This window comes from Corvus brachyrhynchos, unplaced genomic scaffold (assembly GCF_000691975.1).
Source record: "Corvus brachyrhynchos isolate BGI_N302 unplaced genomic scaffold, ASM69197v1 scaffold115, whole genome shotgun sequence".
In the NCBI taxonomy this organism is placed as follows: Eukaryota; Metazoa; Chordata; class Aves; order Passeriformes; family Corvidae; genus Corvus; species Corvus brachyrhynchos.
This window is the reverse complement of record NW_008239553.1, coordinates 684,777-701,323: the sequence shown is the minus strand read 5'-3', so window position 1 is coordinate 701,323 and position 16,547 is coordinate 684,777. Positions and strand designations below refer to the sequence as shown.

The following is a 16,547-nucleotide window of genomic DNA, read 5'->3' as shown; positions in this document are numbered from 1 at the left end:
GCTCCCCACCGTCAGAGACTGTCACCTCTCCAGCTGCACAGGGGACAGCACAACCCCTTCACACCATTCTGCCACCAGAAGCCCCGGGGCTGCACACGCAAACTCACCTGCCTCGTGGTCACCAGCCAGCTGTAGCCGTACCACACCGGGCTTCGACAGCGCCAAGCCCAAGGCAGTCTTCCCCCTTGCCTCAGGTGATAAAAGGCCAAAGTCCCAGCGGGGAGGTGCCATGCCAGCCGCCTGCACCATTGGCTACCCACACTCTCGGGACAGGCTCAGTGGCACAGCGCCCACTCAGCTGGCAAGGCACAGGGATACTGAGCCTCAGCACACAGGGCACTCCTCCCTAACAGCCCCTGCAAGGACCCTCAGCTCCAGCAATCCCTTCCCATCCTCCACGACTGACCTCTGTCGCGTGCAGCTTCCCTCAGGCTGGTCGGGATGGGTGTCCCCCCTCCGCCCCCTCCTATCACCGTGAGAACAGTCAGGCTGGCACCCTTGCAAAACTGCAGGCAAACTTTGCCCCCATATCCAGCCTCCACTCTCCCTGCACACTGGGGAGCCTTAACTTCACGCAGAGAGACCTTGTGATGAGAGAATGCCTCGAAGAACAGGCAAGTTCCCTGCCTGAGGGCATGTTGTAGAGATGTTTGGCTTTGCAACTGCAGGTGGCGGCAGTATAAATTTACCAGGATGCCTATAGAGGGGAAAAAGAGGAACAAAACCCCCGATCAGCAATAAAAGACTCCTGAGCTCGCATTCCAGCTCCATCACTGACTTGCCCTTCACCTTCAGAAGGATTTCAAAGCACAGTTGGCAGCCTGAGGAACACCCTGTGCCTATGACAACATTCCAGCTTAAGAAAAAAACAAGCCTTGAACAAAAACAGTCCAACATCTTAGCAGACTCTCCACATCCAAACCAGTGCAGTCATCCACAATGTTGCAACAGGAGTTACAACAGGGCCATGTTGGAAGCGCCACAGGGGAGAATCCCGCAAGCCCCTGGGACTGCAGCAATATCCTATATTCTGATACTGCATGCACACTGTTGCAACTACCCTCTCCACCTGAATTTACTTGAGACTACAGGAGATCCACACAGCAACAGTCGAGATTTACCTGCTGCCCTCAGTCATCAGGGTCACCTCCTTGCAAAGCAAAGGAGTTCCCAAAGACACCAGGCAGACCCTTCACTGCTCCTGGAAACTACCCCTCTGACTGCTTGGTCTCAGCCACACCAGGAAAAGGCAGCATAGCTGCCGACTCCAAAGCAAGGATCAAAGTGAGTGGAGCAGCAGGTATCACTGGAAAGCAAGGGGACAAAGCAGCAGGGAAGCAGGTGGGGAACTTCCTGCCTCCAGGCAGTAGAAGAAGGAGTAGGAGGAACACACTCAGTTTTCCCACACCCTCCCCTTTGGGCTCTCCATCCCACTGGAAGCATAGGCTGGCCCCCCTCACTCCCAGTACAGCATCATGCAACTTTTCCTGCTTTGCTGAAAAATCTTCTGCGGTAAGTAAAGACAAGAAGACAACAAGCACCTGCTGTTACCTCTGTGAGAGCTAAGGGTTGGAACAAGGCCTCCAAAAGGCACTGTGAGCAGCAGGAGAAGTGCCTTCCTGACCTGGAGAACTTCTCCAGGCCAAAAAACCAGCAATTTACTTGGATTAGAGCAGAAGCCATTTGCCCTATTGCTTAACAAAAGGAGTCCCATGGCGGCCTCTTCTTGCATCAGCATGACCTCTGACACTGAGATGCCAAACCATCTGCCAAGACAGAAAGACTTGGGGAACAGGCCTGTGCTGGTCTGGAACAAACACCAGATATACCCTTTGACTTGGCATGTCTTGGGAAACTGCCCTGGATCAAGAGATGGAAAGCTAGTGCTCACCTTGAAGGTGGGCATGGGTATCAGTACTGCAGCATGCCAAAAGGCCCCAGTGCCTACCTGGAATCTGTCATTTTAGGGGCTGCTCTGACCTTCAGTCAAGGAAAGTCCCTGTCCTGGAGGTTTTGCAACTGAGCTGCAAGATGGTATGAGTAAGGACAGCGCTTAGGAGAAGTGACTCACCCAGGGCTCACAGGGGAAGTCTTGATATCAAAGACGTTGGAGATGCCAAGCTGAAGGAACCGGAGGGAAGGTTTGGACAAATGAGCTTGGAGTCATCTTACTGAGAACACATAGAGTTCTGTTCCACTGGAGGACAACACATTAAAACACTCTCTTAAGGCAGTATCTTCCCTCACAGCAGAGAGACAACAGGTCTAACAGTGCTCACAGCACCCCTGGCAAGACTGAGGGGAGCAAAGGAAACCCATGGGAGCTGTTGGCACTCTTCCCATCTCAACCTGCCTCCTCTCAAAGTTCTCAAAATGGCAATTGGGTCAAGTCTCAAAAGACCTGGCTCCTCTGCTCTGCACAAATGCCACATCAGGCATGCTGCCCTGCTGCCCTGTCACTCCTCTGAACACTTACAACACAAGTAACAAGCCTCTAAATTTAGGACAACTACTCATGCTCAAAGCAAACTGTCTTGGAGTAGGTGCCAGAGGGCCAAAAACCCTTTCCATGCATCTCATCATAAAATCTTCAGTGATGTGGTCATATGAGGCCTGGGTATGGCCATAGCAAAAATTCAGGCCCAGCATCTGCTTGAAAATAGTGGTGGATTCCAATCTTCAGTCTGTAGAAACCTGAAAGTGTCTCCACCAATTCAAAAGGATCTGTAAGAAGTAGCTACAGAACAGGTAATCCATATGCAAACACACTGAACTATACACACATATATATATATATATATATGTAGCAACTTCTACATAAAATGGTTATTTAAATTATGATAATAATGGGCTAGGTCATTTTGCAGCTTCAGAGCCAACAGCAGAAGCACAAGCTAACTGACAGACATGCACATGATCATGGTGTACAAGCAAGTGCACCTTGGACATTACTGGACAAACTAAGTGGGTGCTTGTTGCCAGTAATATCCCTTTCCAAGTGCCACCTGAGAAATCATGTAGTCACATGCTGAACTGATGTGATTCTAAATATTTTTAAATCAACCTTCCTCTGGATCTGTTCTCTACATCAGTTTTTAAGAAATTACAGCTTCAGAGACATGCAGCATTAGCTGGAGAGAGAAGACAGCTTTGCTGAGCTTTTGGGAGTCTGGCAGATGGGAGACAGAGCAAGGAGAAGAAGAACTTTTATACAGCATTTCTCTTCAATAATCTGTGGTGGTCAACAAAAAGGCAGAGTCAGCTGACAGACAGACCAACTCTTTGATCTGGAAGGACATACCATGGAGAAACTAAATGGTGCAAATCCCTCTCTTGGGCGCTCTGCCAAGAGGCCAATAGGGTAGAAAAGAGTTCCCCCCTCCCAGTTTAAAATAATCACCATGTACAATGCAGTAATTAAGAACAACCAGCCAAGAAGCCCAAGGGAAAGTTAAGGGTCAGATTCTAACCCCCTCAGTAGGAATGAGGTAGAGCACTGAGTTGAGGTCCTGGGGCCTGAAAGGGACCATTCATTCCCCACCAGCAATGAAACCAGGGCTCTTGGCTCTCAACTTTCTTCACGGAAAGGAAGGGATGCCAGTGACCCTGCTGGGAGGAATAAGCATCTTTTCAGGCCAAATTGCAGCAGTACCTCACCAGAGCAACACTCTACCAACCACAGAGCTGTTCCTGTTGGATGCCTTAAAGTGTGTAGTCCTGGGGTGGTGCCGGTTCACTGGGACCAAACCGGAGGCCGCAGAGGGGAACGATGGACAGCTCAGGTCACTGCTCTGCCCACTGTGGACTCCCAGCATCCCCACCCTGGGACTAGCATGGAGACTGGCTTGGTGAGCTGCTCTGCCAGCTCCATCAGCACCCTTGCCACTGACTACTTCCTCCTAGATTGCTGGGATCTTTTCTGCTCTCCTGGACTGCAGGGGATCTTTTCTGCTCTCTCACCAGCTCAGGGGGCCAGCTGCCCTGAGGATATTCGGTTTTACTGCTAAAGACTGAGACAAAGAAGGCATTAAGCACCTCAGTCTTTTCCTCAGCCTTTGTTGCTGTTCCCTCTGCATCCAAAAAAAGATGGGGATTCTCTTTGGCCTTCTTTCTGTTGTTAATGTATTTACAGAAACACTTTTTATTACCTTTCATAGCACTGATCAGATTGAGCTCTAGCTGAGCTTTCGCTTTTCTAATTTTCTCTCTACATGACCTAACAACATCCTTGTACTCTTCCTTAGTCACCTACCCCTTCTTCCAAAAGTCATAAATTCTTTTTTTCCCCCTGGATTCCTGCAAAAGCTCCCTGTTCTACTAGGCCAGTCTTCTTTCCCACTGGCTCATCTTTTGGCACATAGGGACATCCTGGATCTTTAAGATTTCCTTGTTAAAGTATGTTCAGACTTTCTGAACCCCTTCATTGACCTCCTTCCTTACTTCATCAAGAATTGAGAACTCTGTAATTTCATGGTCATTGTGCCCCAGACTGCCTCCAACCACCACATCTCCCACCAGCCCTTCTCTGTTTGTAAACAGCAGGTCTGGGGGGCAGCACACCGGTAGGCTCTCTGACCAGCTGTGTCAGAAGTTATCTTCCACACAGCCCAGGAATCTCCTAGACTGCCTTCTCTCTGCTGTGTCAAGCTTCCAGCAGACATCCAGCAAGTCTTCCATAAGAAAAAGGGCTAGCAATCATGAAGCAGTCGCTCACAGAATAATTCATCTGTCTCTTCATCCTGGTTGGGTGGTCTGAACAGACTCCCACCAGGATGTCTGTCTTGTTAGCCTTCCCTGTGATTCTCACCCACAGGCACTCAACCTTATCATCACTACCGTTGAGCTCTTGAAGTGGAAACACTCCCTAATAGACAGAGTCCCTGCCGCTCCTTCCTTGACTGTCCCTTCTGAAGAGTCATCCCACCGTGTTTCCATGATGGTGCCTACGTCACAGCTTTCCTGCTGCCACGCTCCCTCCCAGCTTCTTGTGCGCGTCCTCACTGGCAGAGCGTGGGAAACTGAAAAGTCCTTGACTTAGAGTGAGCAGTACTTAGCAGCAACTAAAATATCAGCATGTTATCAACATTGTTCTCATAATAAATTCAAAACACGGCACTCTACCAGCTTCTAGGGAGAAGATTAACTCTATCCCAGACAAAGCCACAACACTGACTAAAAAAAGCTGTCCTGGAAAATGCCTCCTGTCTTGGTGTGTACCAAGCATTCCACAGCTCTGAGCCAGCGTGAGCCAAGCAGTGTCCCTTCCTGCTCCTGAAACAAAGAAAAAAAGAGGGGGGAGGGAAATCACCATCTCTGGCCAGCATCTGAGGTACCCCAGCAGGTATTTATCTTCCCTCAGACTTTCCTTGGCTTTTTCTCTCCCCTGCAATGCACCTGTTAGGAACTGCACATGGGCACCCCTGCAGATCCTCACCCATTGCATCTCCTCACCCCACTAACCACTCACAGAGCCTTCATTTACACATTCAGCTCTCCTGAGAACGGGCTCTAAGAAAGTAGAAATAAATTCATCTGCTTCAACATGCTGCAGCAAGACTTGTGTGCATCCCCTGTCACTCCATGGAGATCTCAGACTTGTTTTCCTTCTGTGCCTCCCAGGAGGTTGGGGTTCTGAGCAGAAATGCAAGCCAGAAGAACTCACCATCTCTGCTGGAGCCTGGGGACTTGCTCCCCTGCCAGATGCAGCAAGAGGGCACATTATTACAAGTACAAACACACTTTGGTCCAGTTTCATGGGGTTTCATTGTTTCTTTGACTGTAACAACTTCATCTTCTCAGTGATGCTCCTGCACAGGCTCATGATGGCCAAGAACAGTCCAGGCCTTGCAAGCCCAAACTCACTTGGCGGAAACAGCAAACGGGTAAAATAAAAAGAGGGAGTAGGAGCAGGCAGGACATCTGCATCTCATTCCAACTCTTACTTGTAGAAAACCTGACCAAAACAGTGCAAGCACATCAACAGCTTTCCAGTACCATTCTTCCTGCTCCTACTCCCAGCTTATGCTCACCACAAAGAGCACAACCTGTGATTATTGAAGAAGGAGGAAGAAGACAAGAAATGCAGGAAGTCTCCTGTGCATGTATAGTGGTCTTGGCTGAAAAAAGCCCCCAAAATTCTTAACTCACTAGTTTTAGAATCAGTGCAGGACTTTACTATCCCACATGCAGGACTACTGGATACAGAGACACATGCCACCATCCTGGATTCACAGACTGCATCATTCCACTGTGGTGGAGTCCAAGCCAACATCTGCAGCTTCTGTGAAAAAAAGAAGCAAAAAAACCAACAAAAAACAAACCAACCCTGACAAACACCTGGTAACAAACATCCTGGCAGCATTCCATGGCACCTAGCTAAGGGATGTGCATGGCAAGACCCAGAAGAGTAAAAGGAACCAAGGACCACAGTGCTGCAGCAAATGAAAATTACTTGCAACTATTTTTGTCCTTTTACAAGAACCTTGCTCTTTTGCAGTCTTAAATACAAGCAGCACCAGAATACACTAGCCACTTCCCCTGCCTCAGAATCACCAAGGGGAAACAGAATAGACCATGAGGCAAAATTACTATCAGTACCTAGTACATAACCTGATTGGAGCAGAGTTCAAGCGTGGGTTGCTAAAGTTTATTTCTGTAAATTTCTGGCTCCCAGTCTGTGTCATATTTCGCTGATTCATTCTACGGATTTTTTTCTACCAACAGTGTAGAGCATAGGAAATATCCAGGGCCGGTTGTTTAGTAAACCTGCACTGAAAGTTCCCTTCCATCTACTGTGCCTGCTGCTAATTCCCTTCACAGCTCTGCTCATTAATAAAAATACAACACAATAAAAGAGAACCGCACGCATATACACCTCACCCAAATTTCCACCATACTGGCTGGTCCTGAGTCACCACCAGTGATTAACTGTTGCCATGCACTGAGGAGGACACAGTTATTAAATTAATAGGGGCTGCTTAACCTGGCTACAAATATACATGAGTTCTTTGTGCCTTAGTGAGCTAATAAGGCATGTGCTAATTACATTAATTCAAACAAGCCCAGCATGCCCTGAGGGCAAAGCGAGAGAAGGGTGCAGCAAACCCAGGCTCTTTCATAATAGCTGTGAGAGAGCGGAAAGTACTTGCCTTGACAGAGCTTTTGGAGAAGCACAGGAGCACTACGGCTGGCACCCTACCGCTCCCTCAGCCCAGCTGCTGCCTGGTTAATGTGCAAAATCCCTGCTCATTCACTCAGCCCTTGGTGCAATGATAGACACAGACAGGATCCTCTCTCCGAAGGGCAAGCCAGCTTGTCTCTTCCTATCTCTGTGGCCCAGAGTACACCACAAGCCTTGGGATGACACCCTGCTGCTTTGGGACTCTGAGCCTAGGACCCTGCTGGCAGCCCCCTTCCCACGGTACCACAAGGCACCAGCAGCCTCAAGCCCCGGAGCAGCATCCAGGGCTGCAAGTCACCCATCATCGAGCCATGTCATGCTCATACAGTCCCATCTCCTCCACATCCCCGAAGCCAGCCAGGACAGCTCAGCCAGCATGCAGAGCCTGCAGTGTGACCTTAACAAAGTTAGGCAATCCCAACACACTCCCTAAACCTACCTGGCAATGGAAGCAGGCAGTAGGGACAGTTGCACCTCCTGTGTCGAAATGGGTGCAGAGCCTTCAGAAACAGAACAGGCTGCAGCGGGGAGAAGCAAAAGGACAGCAGGAAAGAGACACACAATCCCAGCAAGGTTCAGATATGCTCAGAGAGGAGCCTCCCATCTCTCCAGCCCAAGGGTAAGCAGATCCCTAACCTCTGTCACCTCTGAGAGGAAGGCTCCGCATCAGCTGTGTTCACACTGAGGTGTCTGCTGGGCACTGTCACCACTTCCCGGCAGGCAAAGGAAGGAGAGGAAGAGGAGAGGAAGTTGTTCATATTTCTTGGCACCTCCAAGGACACATGCTCACCAAGCACCTTCTGAAGGATATGCTTTTCCTGTGAGCACTCGCGGACTGTGCTGGAGCAAAGCAAAGGCGCTGCGGTTTTTTTTTCTCCCCCCTCTCTTCCCACTTCTTCCTATACTGCATGCAGTATCCTATACATCTGGCAGTACATAGGGCCATCCCTACCAGATATGAAAAGCCATCACCTTTCTCTGGCTGCTATGCTATGTGAATTTTAAGTGTTACAAAGGCATGATGCTGTCTCTCCGCATCAAAGAGAGAATCTACAACCAGGCACCAGGTGAGACCCAGTGCTGCGGAAGGAGAGCGCAACACAACTTGTCCTGCACAAAGAGGCACTGGTACAGGCTCCATGCAGTCTTGACAGTGTGTTGGCGGAGAAGGTGCAAAGATTTTCATGAAGGGAACAGTATCAGGGATTTTTAGCCCCCAGAAAGTGCCACATGATTTGCTTTCCAGCAGAGACTGTGGTTACTCAACCACTTGTCCAGCACAATTTCAGGCTCCTGCTCTTCCTTTCCCTAGCAACTTGAAGAACTCATTTTGGATCAGGCCTATTCCCAGGTCATGTGTAGCTGTGAACACACAAACACTTGTGTTGACACAAGCAGAGAGAGGCATGAGTGGAAGCAAGGCTGTTCCTCTTGGCAGCGGCCTGCAGCAGCCTGCTGAGTGCACTGATAAAGTAAACCAATACACAACAATAAAATAGAACAAGAATCCCTCCAGGGAAGCCTGGGAGATAAGAGCTTCTGGGCCCTGAACAAAATTATTTCAAAGGCTTAGTAACCCAGAGCCCTGTGGGTCTGTATGTCAACTGACAGCTGTCACTCAAGAGTCCCAAAGAGGGACTGTTGAGCCTGGCTGGAACTGCAAAGCATCCCACAAACCCTGCATCCTGTCCCTGTAGCAAAGCCACAGTGCATTGAGAGCATCAGCCACTGACATGGGAACCAACGCTAAAATATCGCAGGTTAATGAAACAGGACCCCAGGGCGTGAAAGGACAGATCCCTCCTGTGTCACTCTTTGGAGTCAGGAGCTAGGCTCCACCTAGGGCAAGGTGACAGAGAAGCATCAAGCAGGAGCCACCATGTAAGCATGCCAACACTGGTGTACAGGCTGCAAGCTCAGCTGCCCGCTAGAGCCAAGGCTGTATTTCAGGTGCCTTTTGTACAAGAGACCAGACATGGAGAATTGACAGGATAACAAAAGAACATTTCCCAGCATTCCAAACACTTAGCAACAGCAGGCAGAGACCTCTCTGAAGAAGAAAGCTTATCTCATTACTTCTCAGCGCCAAAGGCAGCATTTCACTAATGCTCCCAGTGCACTACAAAAATGCCACTTAAATCTCATGTTAATCAATATTCCTTGCCTCTCAGCCACAGGACAGTGCTGCTGCCAGTCCCTTTGCTGGGGGGGGTATGTGAACACAACTGCTCCCCTCCTGCATTGCCAACAGCACTTCTTGCCTCCCACCTCAGCTGTTTTGCTTACACCAAAACTGTTCAGATCAGAGCAAAATGGTTCCTTGCTAAACGTGCATCAGGAGCCCTGCATGGGTCATACTGCTCCTGAAGCAGTTAGCAGCTCGTCCACGGAAACTCACAATCTGTGACAAGCAAAGGAATCGTCAAGGGGACTGCAACCACCGCCTGATGGCTCAGGTGTCTGTGGCATAATCCATTCAGCAGCTCCCTGCTCACCCAGAGTGCTGTGAATCTGGAGGCTGCAAGGCAGGCAAGGCATCCCTGGCAGGAAGACAATATATTTTGGAGGCTATAGGCAAATGAAAACACATCCAGTTCTGCTCACCTGAACAGAGTGCTGGGAGATGAGTAACACAAGAAAGGAAAAAGAGGAAAAAGTGAAGTGTATGAAACTTGGAAAGTCATTCCCTGAGCATCAGATGTCTCACCTGGCTATTCCACATGCGCAGTGCAATGCTGCTGACAGATGTATCCACAAGAATTTACCTGACACGTCCTCAGGGAAGCAATTCATCTTGCACTGCTTAAGAATTAGACCTGTTTTCAGAAAGTTTCCAAACAAAAATCACTCCTGAAGGGAACCTCACAACTCTGCTCTAATTACCAACACTGTCTCACAAAGAATGCGTGGCAGCAACAGCAGGCAGCAGTAGACACAAGGAATTGCCATGCCAGTGAGCAGTGTAACAGGCACATTGCCTGGGAAGGCTAGCAACAGTTTGGCAATGCAGAAACTAGACACACTGTTCTGCTCCAGAGGTCCTTGGACAAGGACTTCTGCACTCCAATCCATAATCCCACTGGAGTCAGCTAGTCAGCTGTGACTACTGACATGGGAACCTGCCTGCCCCAGAGCAGAGCCCACTCCAGAGCTGAGGCAGCACTCTGGGGGAAACACATTCTCCTTCCCCTGTAAGAGCAGTAACCTCGTCAGGAAGAGGGGAGGCTGGCCACAGCAGCCAGCTCTGCTAGAGTTCATCAGGGTCCCCAACCATGACATGTAAACCCTTTCCCATCCCACACCTTTCCAGGCTGCCAGCAAGTTTGCCATCTTACCTGTATGCCTAGGTGTGTCAAAAAAGCGCTTGCCCTTTACCACAACTGATCCATTTGTTTCCAGTTCCACACCACCTCAATTTGCACTGACACAGGTCCCAGTGACTGCACCAGCAGAGGGACAACCCAGTGTCAGATGACCCTACGGCCTTCCTACAATCTCACCCGTGTGCCAAGCAGTATCCCACAAGCTGCACAGCAGCTCTGCAGCCTCTCTCCCACAAGCTGACCCTGTGTGTCTGCAAACTGCCCATGGCTCCCCTGCACCAGACCAGCCTGACGAGCGGGCACAGTTGAACCTTACCACAGGGAAAAGGGGAGCTTGCTCCACACACGGACCTAGCAGAGCCACAGAGCCTGAGTCAGCGGTGTGCAGATGCCTCCTGAGCGCAGGGGGGCTGTGGGAGCAGCCTGCTCAGCCTCCCCAGAGCATGCTGGCAGGGAACACACCGCATGGCGCACGCAGGCACGCGCCCACACACAGCTCAGCAGCGACCTGGCATTTCTTCCCCCCTTCCCAAAGCCAAATTCAGACCATCTGTTGAAGTATTTCTGCAAATCATCCCTCTCTCAGGAAGGGCCAGGGGCTGAGTTCAGTTGTTTATATAGCGTCTGGCATTTCTGTAGTGCTTATCACTTCAGTATCCAAGCTATTTCCTTCAAGCTCTCCATTAGTTTTGAAGAACCAGAGTGAGGCACCAGTGAATCTACATCATAAGTTCCTGTAAAAAATAAAAAAGGGCATCAAAAAGATGACAGCTGCTCAGGTCATGCACACATTTAGCTACTAACAAAGCAAGTGGAACAGCTCACGTGAAGCAGGTCAGGCCAACACAATGAGTTTTATGTCCTTTAAAAATACTACTACACTTAGAAAACAGCCTTCATAAACAACAAGTGTTCCTGTTGCCTTTCAGAGAAGAGCTCAGCTTGCCCAGGGCATGGAAAAGGAAGCTAGTACCGCTATCCTTGAGAAAGCCAACACAAACTGGAAAAGGGAAATGAAACACCTAGAAGAGGAGACCATTTACTACATCAGATCATACCTTCTGCAACAGCTGCCACTGCTGTTGTGCATAAGAGGCAAAGCCCTGGAAGTGCTGCTGTTGCCGTTTCATTGTAAGGGACAGGATCAGAGACAGACATCTTATTGCTTACCACAGGTCAGGCTCTAAATCTGTAGCAAAGGAGAAAGCACTACCGAAATTCACAGTAAGCCCCTGACACAGCCTGTCCCTAAAACACAATTCCTTCTTTCTTATAAATCCCTAACTATCACAGAGCAAAGAGAACAGCACTGAACAGGGCAACAAAGATGCTCCCAATCTGCACGTGGCCTTGAAGAAGGTGTTTCCATCCCATCACACCCATCAGGCAACAGGGAACTGCCCTTTCCTCTGTCAAAGCGGGCAGGCAACACAGCCATTGAGGGCAGTAAGGTGTCAAGACACCACAGTGACAAGGACAGAGACTCAGGAGCAGCAGAAACGAAGATGGGTTGGCCCAGACTAAGCACACCACAGGCTACAGTTTCATTGCAGGCACTTATCCACACAAAGCCAGCACTCATCCTGGCTCAGAGCTCTCACACCACACAGCACAGCCCCTTGTCAAAGCAAAAAAGCTTCACTGAAAGCTGCAGTTGAATTCAGAAACGAAGGATCATGGCTACTGGACTTCATTCTGGCTTGATCCAAACCAACTGCTCATGTGCACAGCATCTCTCTCCTACTAAAATCATCTGCTGAAAGTCCCCTATCTTTGTGTTCTAATTAAAAAAGAAAAGCACATACCTCACTTCCCAAACACCTCCTCCAGGCCAGTTACTCACTCAGCGCAGAAGCATCGCTGTCCTATATAAAGGGGAAGATTTCCTTCTCCTTCCCTCCCCTCATAGCTGGGACAGCCTTTAAATTAAGAGTATGAGCCCCAGTCATAGAGTCAAAACTCCAGGTGGGGCACGCACAGTCTTTGATGTGACTTAGTCATCTCCAGCTCCTTGAATTCATGCTATTTGGGGAAACTTAGTTGGGTCAAAACCAACCTCTCTCCTCCTGGCTTCTGGATAAATGCCTCAGACAGGAAAGAAAAAAAATCCAGACAGCCCTCCTTATATGCCATACACCAGCATCAGTGCCAAAGGAAGGAACAGGGCACAGGAAGGTTTGACAAGACACAGTCACCCACCCACAACAGGACTACCAAAATGAGAACAAGTACCAGTTACAAAAATGTTTAACAAAATAAAATAAAACTGCATTCCTGTGAGCAGCTCACCACAGGCTGTACTGAATTGAGATCAACAGAGACCCCACAGATTAAATAAACAGTAACCCATCGTATTCCTTCTGATACAGAACAAGTATTTCTGCCCGGGTGCCTCTCCCTCCCCCAAGCATATAAACCCATGTAGACAACCCACCTAAAGCAGAAAATGTTCAAAGCTTTTATATTTGCAGATGTGTGAGATGAAACTGCCAGACAGAAATCCAAACCACCCAGAGCGACAAGGTCTTTTCATTAGGTTTGTCTGTGATTTTGCCTTGTTTTCTAAAGCTTTTGTACCTCCTGTTACTTTATCTTCACAATAATTTGAACTACCAGGCAATCAATACTGCAAGGTTAAAGCAACATCCAAGTTTGGCATTGGACAGCTCAATCCACCTCCTCCTTCCTGCTATCTCTGTGCTGGAAGGCAAACAGAAGAGGACAGGAAAAAAAGTATTTATCTGCTGTTAGGATTAGCTGGAGCAACACAGCGTTAGCTCTAGCAAGCCACCACTGTTAGCTGGATACGACCAAGTGACAGTCCCCAGCCCTCTGGTACAGCCAGAGGACTCAGCCTTGCTGAAGGAGGATGGCTTCATTACATCATGGTGCCAGAGAAGCTGAAACACACTGCCCTGTTAGACCTCAGACACCTCTCTGGCAGGGAAGAAGCACCTGCAGTTACATCCCTGCTGTCTCACTGTAGACAGACAAGACAACTGGCTCCAGCAAGGCTGGAGTCCATGCAGCCATTTATGAGGAATGCACCATGAACACAGGCGTGGTGTTCAACATGTTCAAGAGTAACAAATAAAAACAATTCACTGCCTACGACAGGAAGCATCCCTAGCTCATGTGCCATGATAAGTAATCGACAACCCCATCTCTCCCAACTTGTAGTAGTACAGATGTTTAGTCACTTCTAAGAGAGCCTGAATGTGCAAACATGGGCATTAAAGCAGGCTTTTACATTTCCTGAAAACACAGTCAAGGATTTAGGAGAATGTATCATGGATGTAAAAAGAATAGTTACCAGTCCTCATGTACCTGCAGTAGCAGAAGGCAGAATGCTGTGAACAGGCAGATTCCTCCCCATCCTGCACAGTTGCTCTAGAAAGAGCAGTACAGACATTTATCCTACACAGTATTGCAGATTTTAACAGGAGAGCAGAGGCAGCTGGGAGAAAGACATGTCCAACTGGAAGTCTAACAGGACATTAACAAACTTGTAAGTGACAGGCTAAACAGGCTGTGGGACCGGACTCTTCCTGTTGCTCTACGGCTCCCGTATGATGCTCAAACTCAGCTGGTGCAAACCAAATTTGCTCCACTGTTTGCCAGAGCTGTATCAACCTACTCCAGTAAAGGATGAAGGTGCTCAGCTCTGGTACACCACTGATGGGCCACTGGGACACCAATGACAGGTCACCAGCTGTGTAGGAACTTCATTCTAGGGAAAAACAAAGGGAAAAAAAAAACAAACCTGAAAACAAACCCACAACAAAACAACAGGGAAAAAAAACACTCTGAAAAAGGAAGGTCAGGAAGAAGGCAGGCTCAGGAAGAAACACCTCTCTGTTCTACAACAGCCTAGAAAAGGGGAAACTGCAGAAACTCCCTTCACAGGACATTACCATCCTATCATAACACACATGAACTGCAGCACTCAGGATCACAAGGAAATTCATTTGTCCCAGCCATTCCAAACCAGGTTTGGTCACACATCATCTCCCCAGCCCAGGCTCTCCTAACAACAGAACAAAAAATATTTTGCATTTTTCCAACCCTTTTCCTTTCCCCTTGGGGCGTAGCTCAAAGCTCTTTTATGTCATTCTGACAGCACAATATCATTTTAGGCAGATAAACCCAGCCCATTAAGAGATACACCCTGTGCAAGACATCTTGCTGGCACTGCAAAGCTGGCAGTGCAAAAGATTTGCAGTTCCCTGCCTGCAAACGAGACCAGGGATCAAGTGACAAAAGCAAGCATCGTGTGGAACAAGGCGGACCTGCTGCTGGCTGGCACCAGGGGACATGAGTCCCTCTGCAGTTATGGTCAATGCTGCTGAACTTTCTTCCCACCCCACAAACCTTTCATCCCTCGGACTTCACAAGGACGTCCCACCTTCCAGTAGCTACTGTGAACCTGGCAATTATCCTCCCAGGAGCATTTTGTTTCTGCAGGGGGATGAAAGAGAGTCCATAGGTTTGCTTACATCTGTAAAACAACTAACTGCCAGCCCAGCAGCAAACCCAAAGCCTGACCCTTTGGAGGACCAGAGATGGAGACCATGCATCCTTACACCACACCCAGGTACTCCTTGCTGAGGAAGAAGGAGCAACTCATCAGTCACCCATCTTACAGCCTCCTGGCTGCAGATTATTCAGATAAAACCCAGAGTGTGTTAAGGAAACTTTCCTGTCTGACCACCCAGGAGCCACTCTGTCAGTCACATTCCCCCCATTCCAGACTTTCACTGCTAGGACCAAAGTCCCTTCACAGTAGATGGCTCCAGTGACCCCACGGGTGCCCCTCTTGGCTCACTGCACACCCCACACTCACACAGTCAGACAGGGTTTCCTTACTGGCTCAGGCCTGCGCTTCCCACAGCAGTCTCAGATGTCTGGGTCCTCTAAAGTAATTTTATCATAGTGCAGTGACACAGAAACAGCTTGACCTGGTGCCTCTGGGGAGGGATCCCCAACAAAAGCATTCCTGGGCTTTTATACTCTTACAGTTTGTGCACCCAGACCGTCTGGGGTCTTCCTGCTGCGTCATCAGCTCCTGCTGTATGTCTATGCCCTTTGCTGTCCAAAGGGCCAGCACCAGATCACAGCCCCTTGCCTGGGGCTCCTGACATTTCCCCCACCCAGGGCACAACCTGTAGCTCACACTGCAGCTGCACATCCAGCTATCAACACTGGGTATATTCCTCAAGAAGTGCCAAAGATATTTAACTATTTTCACAGCACTGCGTGGTCATCACATACCCTGCAACAACAGTGTTCCCTAGATTGGGCTTTAACCCTCAAGGAAAAGCTGTTCTCAGGGGAAACTGCAAAATTGGGCCCCTGGTCAGGGATGTTGGCTCTACACACAGATTTTATTCTAGCTAAACACAGCACAACATCTACTCACCTGGAAACACAGCTGCCCTACTCTGGGAAATTTCTCCCTCCTACTATTTCACAATTCTCAGGATGACAACAATTATGCAAGAACAACCGTATAAGCACATGAAATGCTTACAGCTTCTAAGCAGGACTTTCCCCAAATTTCCCTTACCAGAGCACAGCTCCAAATCCCATGGCTCCCAGGTTTCAAGGCACACCAACTACCAGTCACTGCACCTCTGTCCCTTCTCTCCATCACACCTTTGCCCTGCCAGAGACCTACGAGACAAAACATGACGCACATGCAAGCAGGGGGCTGCTTCCACATGGACAGGCTGCTGTCACCTTGGCCAGCCAGGTAGGTATTTCCCCCATCTTGCCCACTAATTTAAATCTTGGCAGGAAAAGGGGAGCAAATGGCCTTGACAGGCTGTCAGTGATCTCTACCTTTTAGTAACTTAATACAGCACACTACCCCTTCCTAAAACGGCAGCAGGAGGATGTTCAACAGCTCTGGCATCCCAGTAAGACATTAACAAGATTGCTGGGCATCAAACAGGACCGCAGACTTTCCTTCAGAGCAGATCAGGGCTCCAATTTATGACACAGATTTGATCCCTTTTCCAACTCAGCCATCCATCTGCGCCACA

General features: G+C 49.0%; 1 protein-coding gene across 3 annotated transcripts in view; it reads right to left on the bottom strand.

The window, feature by feature from the left end:
• Positions 1–7,782, bottom strand: part of SLC25A22 (solute carrier family 25 member 22) — a 41,367-nt gene extending 33,585 nt beyond the window's left edge. Inside the window, exon 1 of one of the 3 annotated variants that reach the window (XM_017741688.1) lies at positions 7,620–7,782. The gene's annotated coding sequence lies outside the window, so the exon portion shown is untranslated. Of the gene's footprint in view, positions 1–107; positions 196–6,147; positions 6,258–7,619 lie in introns of those variants that run through there. The other 2 variants (XM_008639360.2, XM_017741689.1) reach the window with 2 other exon arrangements.
• Between the last annotated feature and the right edge of the window lie 8,765 nt (positions 7,783–16,547).